Source organism: Plectropomus leopardus, chromosome 12, assembly GCF_026936395.1.
Source record: "Plectropomus leopardus strain MGB_pleo_1.0 chromosome 12, ASM2693639v1, whole genome shotgun sequence".
In the NCBI taxonomy this organism is placed as follows: domain Eukaryota; kingdom Metazoa; phylum Chordata; class Actinopteri; order Perciformes; family Serranidae; genus Plectropomus; species Plectropomus leopardus.
Window position 1 is genome coordinate 29,129,209 of NC_142187.1, and position 14,089 is coordinate 29,143,297.

The window sequence follows — 14,089 nt, forward strand, 5'->3', positions numbered from 1 at the left end:
AGGCCTCTGGGTAAATCCCCAGCCCAGACGTCTGCACAGCCCTCAGTCTGCCTCATCGGGAGTCCTGCATTGATTGCTGCTTTAGTCTCTCCTCATTGTTAATGGGAGCACTGCATTGTGAGGGGCCACTTGCATTGTGAGGGGCCTCTTGTAATATTGTCTTGCGGAGCTCTGGAGGACTGGCTGTGTGGGTACCTGGGTGCCAGCAGCTCCTGTGAGGTCTTGATGACCTGCTGAATGGAGCCACCTGATAGTCCGTCAGGGCACCAAAAGACCCCAGTAGTGCAGAGGAATGTGGACGAACTGCTGACATCTGGGTCATAAGGAGTCTCAAATAGTTAACAAATACAATGGAAATATGTCAGTGGCACTTCAACAACACACACGAATGCGATCAGCTCTACGTCCCTTTAGAAACATTGAAATGATAGAAACATGCAAATGTGAAAGACTCGTGGTGCTGTTTGTTTTGGTTTTGGCAGTGATGTTGGTGTGAAAAGCCACCATTCACAGCTGTATGATATGGCGGGTATTATAACAACTATTCAACCATTTTGGGTTAAATTGTTATCAATATTCAGGTAAAAAGCACTCATAAATGCTCACATGTAAACACACTGTACTGAATTCCACATTGAAATGCACTCAGCGGCACATTCAGGACAAAGGAATGCACCGTATTTTGTGTTTGGACTCCACGTTGTTCCTGCAGGATGCCGTAATTAAACCTTCGAATCAATATCTGCTCTTTGTCTCTGTGGCTGTGTGTTATGATTTCTCTTGTGCGCTCCGTGCAGAGCCATTGTTTCGCTTAGCTAATCAAAGACTCAGCTGCTATCAGATCAGGGAACGTTTTAACATCTGTCAGCGGACTGAGCCAGCCGAGCTCCCGCTAACAGCCGCCCTCTCAGCACGCAAGATGATGCTGAAAGAACAACTTCGAGAAGGAAGAGAAGAAACTGTAAAGCTATTTTTTTAATGGAGAAGTCTGAGGTTGACATTTGCAGTGCACATCACATAAACTAATAATCGAGACTATTAGAGCAACTGGTCTCAATGCTTGGATTGTGTTGATATTTGAGAATCACTCATACCGTTTTTCCACACACGGGCTGGCTTGACTTGGTTTGGTTTGGCACATCAGCCCAGTGCGGCAGGAACTGGCGTTCCATTTCAGCAGGGCTACCTGGTCTTTAACTGATGATGACTTGTCTACAGTGATGACTTTTAACGTTGCTGCAAGTGTTATTTAGTCATACAACATGGCAGGTTAAAGAAGTTTACCTGTTGGAGGTGAGCTGTTTTAATAGGTACAATTGCAGACTTTGGTCTGCAGCTCTTCATTGAACAGCTCACTGTGGCTGTTTCTGTTTGTACTCTTCCTCTCTGTGATGTTTATAGACTTGTTTTTATTGAAGAAAAGCCGCTAACAAAGTTCTGTGATTCAGTAATGAACCAGCTCGTTCTCATTCTGAAGTTGCTGGAGGGGTGTTGAATGGATCCAACAAACTCTGGACTTTCATGCAGGAGCCCACTGTTTGTTCCCGTCTGAATGGGATGTTTTCTTTTTTACATCTTACCATGTGCCTCCGTCCCCTAATCGTAATCGTTCCAACATGTGCATTTGTTAACGTTCTAGTGTTGGTCGCCATGTGCTTTTGTTGCAAAGCTTTTGGCCACTGCAAAGCGATGATATGCGAAGACTTGCAATGACACTGTGTTCAGTCAGAAGCTACAAAAGCACTGAGAGCTGAACATACAGACACTTTTAAAAACATTTCTCTCTCCTGTCTCCTGCACAGAAAGATGTGAGTTGAGTTTCACAACAAATGCTTTGTTTTGGGGGGACAAGGGGGATTGGCAGGGGTTGGCTGCAATTGGCAAGATGTCACCACCACCTGCTTGGAGGTGGCTGGGCGCCCTTTTGCCCTATTCTGGAAAAGATCCATGTCTGGCGTGGTCCAACATGTTTAATCTGACAAAGGAAACACAAATCGTCAAAGCACAGTTTGACAGAGGGCAATGAGTCTCATTATTTATGTAGAGGGGTCTCCATCTAAGGCCAGTTGAGAAATAAATGCTTGATTAAAAAATGACAAACACAGCAAATGAAAAAGTTGATTAAAACTGAACTGGCATGCAGTTTTAGCAAGCAATCTGTCTGAAATAAAATCCTCAAAGTTATCTGGGTTGTTTTGAAATATTGGCTGATATATCACGTATTCAACATAGAGAAATTTTATTCCCAAATCTAGAAAAAAACATATATACAGTCGCATTTGGAAACACAATCCATCATATGCAACCTTACACTGACGGTCATGCAGATAAACGCGAGGTTACCTCTTCAGCGGAGTCACTGGAGGGATGTGTGCCGGGCTCATGTAACTGAAGCTCACAGTGAATCTCGGCAGATAATGACGGTGACTGAGCCCGCTCCTATTGTTCACCTGCATTGTGTTACATGGGAATGAGGACGGCAGGAAAACTTGCTTTTGTTGAACTCTTATATTTTGTATTACCACACCAGTGCTGATGCTTTCGGGTGCACGACACCAAAGCACACAAACACACGAACACACATCTACATTGAATGCAAGAGAGCTTCACCACTTCAAAGGCTCCAATCTGTGCACAAAGCAAATGGCAGGAGGAGGCAAATTAGAAGGGGAGCACGGGTGCTTCTTCAGAGGGAGAGGAAGCACATCGGAAGAACCTTTAATCTCCCACAACCCGGCCAAATTGAACACCCGGAAGAAATGACATCACATGATTCGCTGTGGCGATATCACGTTGCAAAGATACAAAATTAATTGCTGTCCCAGATTTTATTGTCCCCAGCGTGACAGAGGTCGTGTTTCGTAATGTTGTGAGCTTCTCAATGAGCAGCTTCTTGGAGGTGTTATGTTGCTAATCCAAGCTGACAAAGGAGAAAAAAGTAGTCCAGTAATAATATTGAATTATGTTTCTGTTAAATATAGTTCAACATATTTGCAGTGGGGTTACATGACAGTTGTTGAACCACCTTTTTGCATCTGGTAGTTAGTGTGTAACATCTGTAAACATTTGTGTATATTGATAAAGACATCAACATTATGTGGGCGTTTAATTGAAGATTCAGAGCTTAGTATTCCATACTGCAAAGAAATCAGTGTTTATTTTAAATTAACTATGTATGTATTTGTTTTTTTGTTTTCTCTTTGATTTATTGGTGCAAACACAGAGCACAAAACACAGCTAGTGGCATACACATGGGAGGTAGACAGAAATGGGAGTATAGACAAAATGAGACAAAACAAACCATAAAAAAAACATAATTGTAAAATGTTAATAATAATAATGATAATAATAGTAAATATTGTTATAAATAATAAAAATAACCAAACAAAATAAATGAGGTAAAACAATGTTCTTGCTTAAGTATATTAATGAAAGTAATACCAAATAATCATGAATCTAGTGATAAAATTAAATGAAATAAAAGAAAACAAACATAACAAATCAAATCAAAACACCAACTGCGGTGGGTACTAAACGTTGTTTTGTTTTTAACATTATGAATAAGCTATTTTTTTTTCTGTAATGGTCTTTGTGAGCCATGACAAAGACTCAAAATCTTTCGCCTTGTTATTACAAATAGGTTTTTCTGATTCTGACCAAAAACAAAGTAACACAGACACTTACATTGTTTGCTGTCGTGATCATTGTTTTCTGTTCAGAACATTAAAAGCTGGAGGGCTTAATCTTCAAGCCCTATTGTTGTGCTCTCCAAGCATGCACTACATTGTTTATCAAACCTCACAGAAAAATAAAAACCCAAACAGCACTATGGATTGAAAAGGATGAAGAACAATGTTTGATGTAAATTGTAACCTTTAAAATAAGTCTGTGCCATCCCAGCAGCCCAGCTTAACTCATCATCTCTTTTCTTTGTGACAGCCTATAATTGCAGACTTTTTAAGCAGCCCTGGAGATGTGTTGTAGATAAGCCGTCCAGCTTAACACAGTCAAGGCTTCTCTGTGGTTTCCTTTAGGCACGGCGTTCCCGCAGGCTGCAGATTGTGTGCAGCGGTGTCGTATATCAAAGATGTTATTCGAAACACACATTAGAGCAAGACAACTGATTCATCTTGTAATTAGCAGCAGAGAAAAGATCTAAAATGAATAATCAAATGACAAATGTGTTCAAATGTGTCATTTCTTGTATGTTTTCTGAGCTAAAGGAGATGTGAGAGATCATGAAAGGCCACCGGCGTTGTCAAAGTGATTAGTGGTCACAGCGTTTAGTAAAGGCAAACTCTTTAATTACAGAAAACACCAATGGAGGTAAATGCGCCGTCATCTGATAGCATCTCGGGTAAAGTAACCCCCCCTCCTCCACCCATCAACACCAAACACTAAGTGCAGGTAACGGAGCTGTAGCCCTGAGGTCCCTCTGTCTCCAAACTCATCAAGAATGACAATAGAAGCAAATCTGATGTGTATTGTTAGAAAAACATTTAGGCAGTATAAAATGGAGCTGTTTTTAAGCAGGAATTTTGTTTTGAAAAAAAGCCAGCGACCAGGTTGGAGAATGTGTTCAGAGACAATGTGTGACTTGCGAATGATTTATTTTCTGAGGCTGATTAACATCCTGCCAAACTCAAAATGAGGAAGAGCTCGCTTTAACTCGAATCATCCAGCGGCGGCTTCCTTTGATCAGCTGTACTTAAGTTCAACATTCAAGCCGGTTTACTGTACTCAACCTTCAGTAGTAAAGATAATGTAAAGAAAATGCTGCAAACAATAATAGGTATAAAAAATAAAAGCATCTGAGCCAAAGTTTATAAGAAAAGATTTAAAGTTTAGTGATGTCCAGCTGGAGCTCCTCAGGCTGGTCTTTCCAAAGCTAAAAGGCAGCTCACCTTTGGTCTTTAACCTTGAAAGAGAAAAAGTCAGGACATCCCTGCCTGAAGGTCTCAGGTTGCATGAAGGAATCAACAGTGCAGAAAGAAAAGTGGTGTCAAATGAAGCGGCAAGGACGCAATCATGGTCCATAATACCTGCTAATCAAATTTAAAACAGCTATGTACCAGTGAAGAGATGTCTAATGTTGAGCGATATGGCTTTAAAATAATACTGGGATATTTTAAGACAATTTTGCGATACACAATATATATCAAGGTATATATTTATAAATAAATTCAAATAAACTACCTCCAATCATATTGTAAAGTTTGTCATGTCATGGCTTTGTCATGTTATGGCTCAACATCCACCTGGAAGGCAAACAGCAGGCTCCCAGATGAAAGTCTATGGTTTGTTGGACCACTCACATTTTCGTCGTGTCTAATCTTGTCGATGAAAACGAAACATAGATTTTGTTGTAGTTTTTATTATCGAGATCTATTTTTAACCCGCCAGAATCTCATCTTCATCAGGGAAAAAAGGTTGTTTATGAATAATTTTCATAGTTTTCTTTAACAAAATGAATACTGTGTTGGACCCATTCTCCTTCCCTCCGCCCTATAGGGATTTTACAGCTCCTTGTATTACATGCGCACTGGGCGGCGTAACAAACTGACGCCGCTCAGTGCGTATCATACTGCCGCAAAAGGTGCCTCTTTTCATTGATGTCTGACTCTTAACATCTCTGCTAAAGCAACTGGTATTTGCCAAGTTGGGTGTGAGAACAGGCTGGTTGAACCCTTCAGTGAGTGGAATCACTCTGATCGGCAGTTCAACTCTGCGTGAGAAAATACCAGGAAGGAAGAAAGTAAACAAACAATTAAAGACTGAGAAACTTTTTATGTAAGGTTTTTTTTTTTCAGCTGTTGAGCTCTTTAGCAGAAATAGTGCTAACTGTTTGTGTTACTGTTTGCTTGTGCACAGTAAAAATCATTTGTTCCTTCAACATCGGGCTGTGTTCAATCCAATCCACTTTATTTATATAGGACGATTTTAACAAACACAAGGTTTCCAAAGTGCTGCACAGCAAGGTAAAAAGCACGGTGTTAATTTCCTAGTGACTAACTAGGTGACTAACTAAGTGACTAACTAATGTCTTGCATCTGTCCAATTGACCGACCAGTTCCTTTTTTAATGATGAACACAGACACCCATCATCTGCTCATATGGAAAATTATTTCCTCACACGGTGCATGCCCACTGTGTGCAACTACAAGCGACCAGAAAACCGCTTTTGTATTGGAAGTGACTGATTCCTTGTACAAAATGATGGGATACCTGCGACACGGGAGTGACAATTTCAAAAATTCAAATGTAGCTCTCTACATAGCCGCTCAAGCTGCAGCTCCAGTGCCTTTTTGAACAGCTCTGTCTAAATCCAGCAGATACTAAAGTGAAGCTTTCTCTTGTAGAGAAGGGGCGGAGGATTATGCATGGATACAAGCGACTAGTTGGGCAGGGCTAACACAAATTGGGGTGAACTGGTCACATATTGTGGGCATGCATCGTCACGCAGGTACAGAATTGGCTGTAGTCTAGCGGTATGTTCAAGTGCAACTTTTTGGCCGAGACACAGGAGACTTGAGGCGATGCAACAGTCATTACCACTCATTCTTTGATGTAAGTTTGGTGCGTCCTGGCCCAGACCACAGAGTTCAGTTTCAGTTTATGATTACTCTGAAAGATATTACACTGTTGAGATTTATGTTGAATTTCTTAAGAAAAAAGGCATGGCCATTTAAAACAAAACCTACATGTTTTTTAATTAAGATGAACTGACAAACACCTTGAAGGTTTGATGACTCTTTCTGGAGAAAACAGATAAACATGTCTGGAGTTGTGTAGATGACTGCTGATAAATAATTTCAAATCATTACGAAACTCATTTGTATCACGGAAATATTATGGATGCTGGTGCATTATTAATCATGTGCAAAGATATGAGTGTGACTATCCTGTATTGTGGCACTGGCGATTTGATTTTTGAGTCATCGTTACCGCAGCTGAGGGTGTGCCATTTGTTGTCCCTCAACACACTCACATTTTCCTGAGATAACAGAATTTGACCAAGATGGGATTTTGGATCATGTAAAAGAGAAAACAATCCAACATATTAAGCTTGTTTCCATTTATTTTCCAGACTCTATTTCTCATTCATTTTTAGAAACATTAAGCAACAAACCCTGGATTGTTCTTTCCTGCAAAATGACTGTAATTAATTGATGCAATTTAGATAAACCTGTTAAAACTCAACTTGAATCTGTTCCAGCAAATTTCTCTAACAATCGGATACCCATAAAAGTTGTAAAAGAAGATAAACACATGAGGAGACCTGAGGTGGCGTTATAAAACTCCTTGGCATGATTTTAATCTCCTCCTGCAGAAGATTAGATTAAAAACTGGCATATCACCAGATTCAATAACTTCTGTAGCAAATGTTTTATTTATTCTAAACCTGAGATAAGGCCTCGACTTTTGCAAACAGTTCGCTTTGGGCGAGCGTGCGGCTTGGAAAACAAAAGCAAGGCGTGGACTGACTGCCGCCCTACAGGTCACATGAACTCCACAGATAAAACATGTGCTAACTGCCTAACGCTGGCACCGTGGTCATCGTGTCTGATCCTCAGAACAGTGAGTTATTAAATAAGTAGAACCGCAAATACACGTCTGCCCTCAGAGATGTGATGGACAACAAGACGTTAGAGAGACAAGTTACAGCATAACACCAGCAGCAATTATCCTTTCTTATTCTTTGTCTCGTTTCACATTAAAATACCTCTTTGATGAACTTAGGATGAGTAATGAATAATAGCACCAGCCATGTGCAGTCTTGTTCTTTTTGCTAACAGCGAGGAGCGCAATGACTCCCTCTCTTTCTGAGTTACTGATGATGAAGCTGCAACGAGTGTCGCCTGCAGACTTGCAGTATATTTCTGTCTGAATCACTTTCACTAAGCAGAAGTAAAATTTGTCAACTGTTTTTCCTACTAACAAGTACGCCCAGTTTCTGCATAATCCCAAAAATGACAAAACAAAACCTGAAATAAAAAGGTTCCTGCTCTTGACCCCTTTGGATCAACGCCATGATTCAGGTTTTCCTCTGTGAAGTAACTCATTGGAGATTAGTCTGAAAAAGTCAAAAATGAGTCAAAGTGACAGTGAACTAAATTTATGCTCAAATACAGTTGTTTAATCTTTTCCCATATATATCAACTGTGAACTAACTCTGTGATGTTTAATCTGAAAAAGTCAAAATGAGTCAGAGTGATAGGCGGTAGTAAGGCGGGTGCACGCATGCATGCACACACACACACACATACACACACACACACACACACACACACACACACACACACATACACGCACACACTCACATATATTTTTGCAACATAAGCAACTAACTAAACTTAAAAACAGTTCATGTAATGTTGAATTGTTAAGTGTTGTGCATTTATACAACACATACTTTGTCAGCTTTGAGTCAAAATCAACTGGATTCTGTTTTTTAAAGTATACAGTGAGTCTGTATACAAACAAGCATAGCATCAAACAATTCATTTCCAGTATTCTTGTGTTTTTTTTATTCATCAGATGTGTGCCTTTTATGCATCAATGTATGGTGTAAATGTCCTTAATTTTGTCAAAATAAAAGTCATATGCAGACTGTTTAGACTAGGACTGTTACCCACATCAAATTGTTGGAAATGCAAATCTGAGGAAGGGCATTTAATTCATGTATTATGGTCCTGTGACAAAGTTCAACAATTCTGGGCAATGATTTAGTATAATTTATGTGCGATTACAGAGACACAAATCCTATTTAGCCCTAGATTATTTGTTTTGGAGGATCATTCAGTTTTGACAGGACTTGGAAAACATATTACAAGCTGGGTCCAAACCAGTGTAATGATTGGTAGACAGATACTTGTCAGGGGTTGGAAGACAGAAGGAGAAGAATGGGCTGCAGAAATGGCACGAGTTGAAAAAGTGTCATATAAACAAATGGATAGACTGGATCAATACGAAGGAAAGTGGGGAAAATATTTACATTTCTTAAAGGGTTCCTGAAAGGGAACCCTTTAAGAAATAGTGGAGAGATGCAAGTCCTGAGTTTTCATGTGGAGGTTTGTGTACCTGTACTTTTTCTTGTTTTTTGTATATGCTATATTTGTGGATTTCAGCTATATATGTACATTTATATGTATGTACAAGCATATGTGTAAATGAATAAGTAGATTTGGTTGCACATAGGTGTATTGATAGAGGTATCTGACCTGTTTTTTATTATGATTATTTTGTATTATGGTTATGATTATTATAATTATTTTGTTTTATTTATGTTTTATTTTTTTCCATTAATGGTACAGCTAGTTTGGCTGTGGTTACTAGAGACAGGTTTGCAATATATGAGAGAGCATAATGTTAAATATCAGCAACCAAAGAAGGGTCAGCAGTTGGTGGTGAATGTTTAAGGGGGTTTGTTTGTTTGGGGGGGGGGGGTTGGCTGGAAATCTGTGGTGAATTTACCATTCTTTGTTTCCATGCTCTGTTACAGTGTTAAAAAACAATAAAAATGTTAATCATAAAAAAGAAAAAAAAAAAGTTATATGCCACTTTCATGTTTTCATGAAAGTGGCATATGACTTTTAGAGAGACCAACACCAAAAATGTGTTAGTCTGTCTCTGAAACCAGTTACAAATATATTGTTTATTCAGCCCAATTTACTGCACACATGATATTTTTGGGTTATTTTAGTTTCTTGAGTCACTATACTTATTTGTCTGTTATAGTGTTCTGTGGAAAGATGATTATTTTCGCAGAAGTAATTCCATTTGTTATTTTGGACATAGATAGTTTGTATTAATACCTACAGTAATTATAACTTGAACTATTATTTCATTTTAGATATTTTTATGTGTTCTGTTAAGTTGCTATTTTATGTCCCCTTAGCCTCAAGTGAGAGCAAGAGGAACTATAGTTCATACCCGACATTTTTTGTATGGGACAGATTTCATTGTAATGGACTCAGGTTAACATGCTGCTGTTGAGTTACCAGAGAATCTGGATGTTCACTGTCTTGAGACATAGTTGTGAATTACAAAAAAGTTGTAGCTAGCTTCTACCCACAAGCCAGAGGGACAGGAGAACGCTACTGAACAAAAAAAGTAGGGTAATATTTTATAAATCTGTTTAAAAACAAAACAAATAAAAAATGTACCACAAACAAACAAACAGCTGGGCACTGTAATAAATGGTTCTCAAATATGAGTAAATTGTTGGAAATACTCTCAGTAGCAGATAAATGAAATGAGAATTTACAGCGGCAGGACAGTGTTTGTGTGATTGACGCAAAGAACAGTGTGGCTCATTAATGTGTTTTTAAAAAAAATACAACAGTGGAACTCAATAGCAAAGAGAAATAAACTTTATCAGGCTTTAGCTACAAAGACAACACTTAATTGGATGAATTTATCGTTGGGTTTACTTTTTGCATGAGATTTGTTGACAAAAAGTAGAGTATAGAATATCACCAGACTTGAAGAAGCACAGGAAGAGTCTGCTTCTTAAAGTTTTACCTTTAGTCACTGGAAAAAAAGTGTGTTTTGTTGTCCTTATTTTCAAAAATAACTTTGCCCTTCCCTTCATTCATTGTTGTAGTGCAGCACAGACTGTACAGTATCTGTTTTACGAGGGACAACCCAAAATATTCTTATTATACTCAACACACTCATGTCAAAGATATTTGAGAATTACTCATGTGGAGGTTAAAGATTCGATGACTAAGATTTTACTTTCCACAATTCATGATATAGTGAAGGGTTTGATAGAGCTGTCAACCAGCCCCGATGACTCACGGGTTAAACTGCCAGACTCAAAGGGTTTTGGCTTTCAAAACTCACTTTCTGGCCAGTGGGCCATTAAAATTGTAGAAAAGTGCTGCTTGGTGGGAATAAGCATTTCAAGAAATTGTAATAAAAAAAAATTGAATAGTAAAAGTGGTTCTGCTGTTCTGGGTCATTATTTGTTATTTCATAACACAATCAAACATTTGAATTTCCTTCTCTGCAACAGTGGTGTTGTGACAGTTATGAGCAAGCAACCAATGTTGCAACACATTTGTGACTCAAAAAAAGTAAAAGCAGAGGAAATCTGACGCGGCATCATGCTTCAGTGTTTGTTTTGTTTTTGGAAATCTGACTTTCATGTTCATGTATACAGGCCACTAAAATCTGAGAACTTACTTATTGTACTTTATTTTGTTGTACAGATCAGCAGAGGTGGAGCCACGTGACTTGGACTCAAGTCATAAATTTGGTGACTCGTCCAAATCAAAAAAGGCCTGCAATCAAGCAGCAGCCTCCAAAGCGGAAAAATAAAGCCAATGTGGAAGTTCCAAAATCTGCAGTTCCCCTAATGGCTTCTTGAGGCTAGTTCTCATAGAGCCCCATGTTAAATGCCCAAATTTACACCAGAAGTAAACTAACTAAATCAACTAACATTAACACTATTCGTACCCCACAAGTCGACTCTTAAGTCTGCAGATCTGCTTTCTTTGAACCAATCCAGTTGCAAAAAAATTATACCGGAGATTTCGTAAGCACACTCTTGAAACTCAAAGTTTAGGACATGGAACTTTACTCAGTACTTTTTCTTGACTTGTGATTTGAGTGCAAAGACATGAGTGTTGGGTATATGATCTGTGTGAGAGTCGAAACTCAAAGTTTAGGATATGGGACTTGACTTGGGACTTATTTTCTTTACTTTGGACTTGAGTGCAAAGACTTGAGATTTGGTTTATAACTTGTTTGGAATTTGAAACTCAAAGTGTAGTTTATGGGACTTGATTTGGGACTTATCTTGGTTTATGACTTGTTTTGGACTCAAAACACCAAATTTAGGGTATGGGACTTGACTCAGGACTTGTTTTCTTTTCTTGAGACTTGAGTGCAAAAACTTGAGTTTTGGTCTATGACTTGTTTAGGACAGAAAACTAAAAATTTTGATGTGGGACTTAACATAGGACTTGCCTTTCTTGACTTGAGTCTTGAGTGCAAAGACATGAGTTTTGGTTTGTGATTTGTTTGGTGCTCAAACCTCAAAGTTTAGGACATGGGACTTGACTTGGGATGTGTCAGTCTTGACTTGAGTCTTGAATGCAAAGATTTGAGACCTGGAACTAACATAACAATGACTCGGTCCCACCTCTGCAGACCAGTAAAACCTAATTATGTCCATTTAAACCTAATTAATGCAGGTAAATAACCTTTAGAATCCGCCCATTGTACAGTAGCCAAAGAGGCTTTAACTAGTTACACCTGTTATACTGGGAACACTGTGTGCTCCGAGTCTTTTCTTGGATGATGCTGGAGCTGGAAACGCTTTCAACTCAAGTAAACGCCTACAAGATCATAAAATCCCCAAACTGGACAATGAAGCTCGAGTTGTTAAAAATTTTATAGTGAAATACCCCTGCCTGTTCTCTCAGCCTCGTACACACAAGCAGAAGTCAAACATTTACTGACCCTAAAAATAAATGTTTTCTGCCGATTGTATAATTACATGGCGCGGGGAGCGGGGATGTTAGCGTGTAATGTGATGCCTTTGTGTGTGTTTGTGAAGGGAAGGGGTTGTGGAAAGGGGAGGGAGATGAGGCGGGGGAGCTTTGCTACAATATAATTAAAATAGGATGGCCTTCGCAGGGCTCAACTTGTTATTGTCTTTTCAACCTCAAAAAGACGGCGTGTAAAAATAGACATGTGGCAGACGTTTTTCTTCTTCCTCTATATATTTTAAAGATTTGGTGAATGAATTCTGCTTTGAGGTGGTAACTCTGTCTTGATATCTTTTAAAGCGACAGCCTCAGCATTCTCTCAATCAACTTTTTGTACATACCAGTGGCATGTATGTCCGCTGTAAAACTGTCAACACAATAAATCCCCTCTCTTTGAGTAGTACTTAAAAACTTCAGGTAAACCTCCAACCGTTGGTGTTCCCTCAGTTTCACCCCACTCTGGTCCTGCTTTCCTGACTTATGCAATTCCATCCAAGAGGTATTTTATTGAAGTGGTTGCCTATTTGCCCTCACATTAAACGCCTGAGGAATTCGTCCCAGGGTTTGCTGAGGTTGTTTTGATGTGCATTCAAAAAGCCCGTGTGTGCAGAAGGAGCTCATTCACAGCTCACAGGGACTCAATGGCTTCATTTGTCCTTGAAAGTAAACACTCACAGAGGAGGCCCTCAAATATGGCCTTTTCAAATGCCAAGGCCCCCTCGGCTCTCCATCATATGTGACAATGAACAAATTCCTATTCAAAAGCACTTACTGTGCGATAGCGTTGCATTGTGGTGCCTTCAACACACCTGAGTAAATGAATGAACCGCATCGCCGCGGGACAAAGTGTGTTTACAGTTTACTTGAACTGTAAACGTGACATCCATGTATGATGTACTCGCGTTGGACGTATGCCACATTTCGTTACTCGAAAACCAGTCGGACATCAGGCGAAAATGAAGATGTTTTTCTGGGGATTAAAATAAATCCGTCACATATTGTCAGGGTTGGTGGTTCCCAGCGTTTGTCATCAGCCCTGATCAGATAAGTCATACAAGAGACACACCCGTCACGTTCTGAATGAGTTCATATGTCTGGATTATAAACTGGATGTTAGGCTTACTGGATGCTATTTGCCCATTGGGGCTACTTTCATATTAATATTAATATTAATATTAATATTAATATTAATATTAATATTAATATTAATATTAATATTAATATTAATTAATTAACAATGCATTTTTCAGATTTTTTGGATTTTGTGGTTTTGCATCACATTTATTTATAATGTAATAACAATAGGCTTGTGTAATCACTAGATTCGCTGATTTAAAATAAGATAAGATAATCCTTTATTGGTCCCACAGTGTGGAAATTATCACACTGTAGGTGATTTTTCATAAATGCCTCTGATACAGTTTTCTTTAGGGTATTTTTATTTTGTTTGTCATTTAACCTGATAGTTTGTGTGATCTGTGTGAGCCAGCAGTGTCTCCTCCTTTGGCTCCGATGACTGAAATTCAAAAAGCCTATCATCTGTTCAACCGCATTAATGTACTTTATGGCTTAAACTGTCTCAGTGTGGC

The 14,089-nt window shown here is 38.9% G+C and overlaps 1 protein-coding gene across 1 annotated transcript in view; it reads left to right on the forward strand.

Moving 5' to 3' along the window:
- Positions 1-14,089, forward strand: part of LOC148188126 (uncharacterized) — an 87,736-nt gene that overhangs the window by 29,130 nt on the left and 44,517 nt on the right. The gene's annotated exons all lie outside the window — the stretch shown is intronic.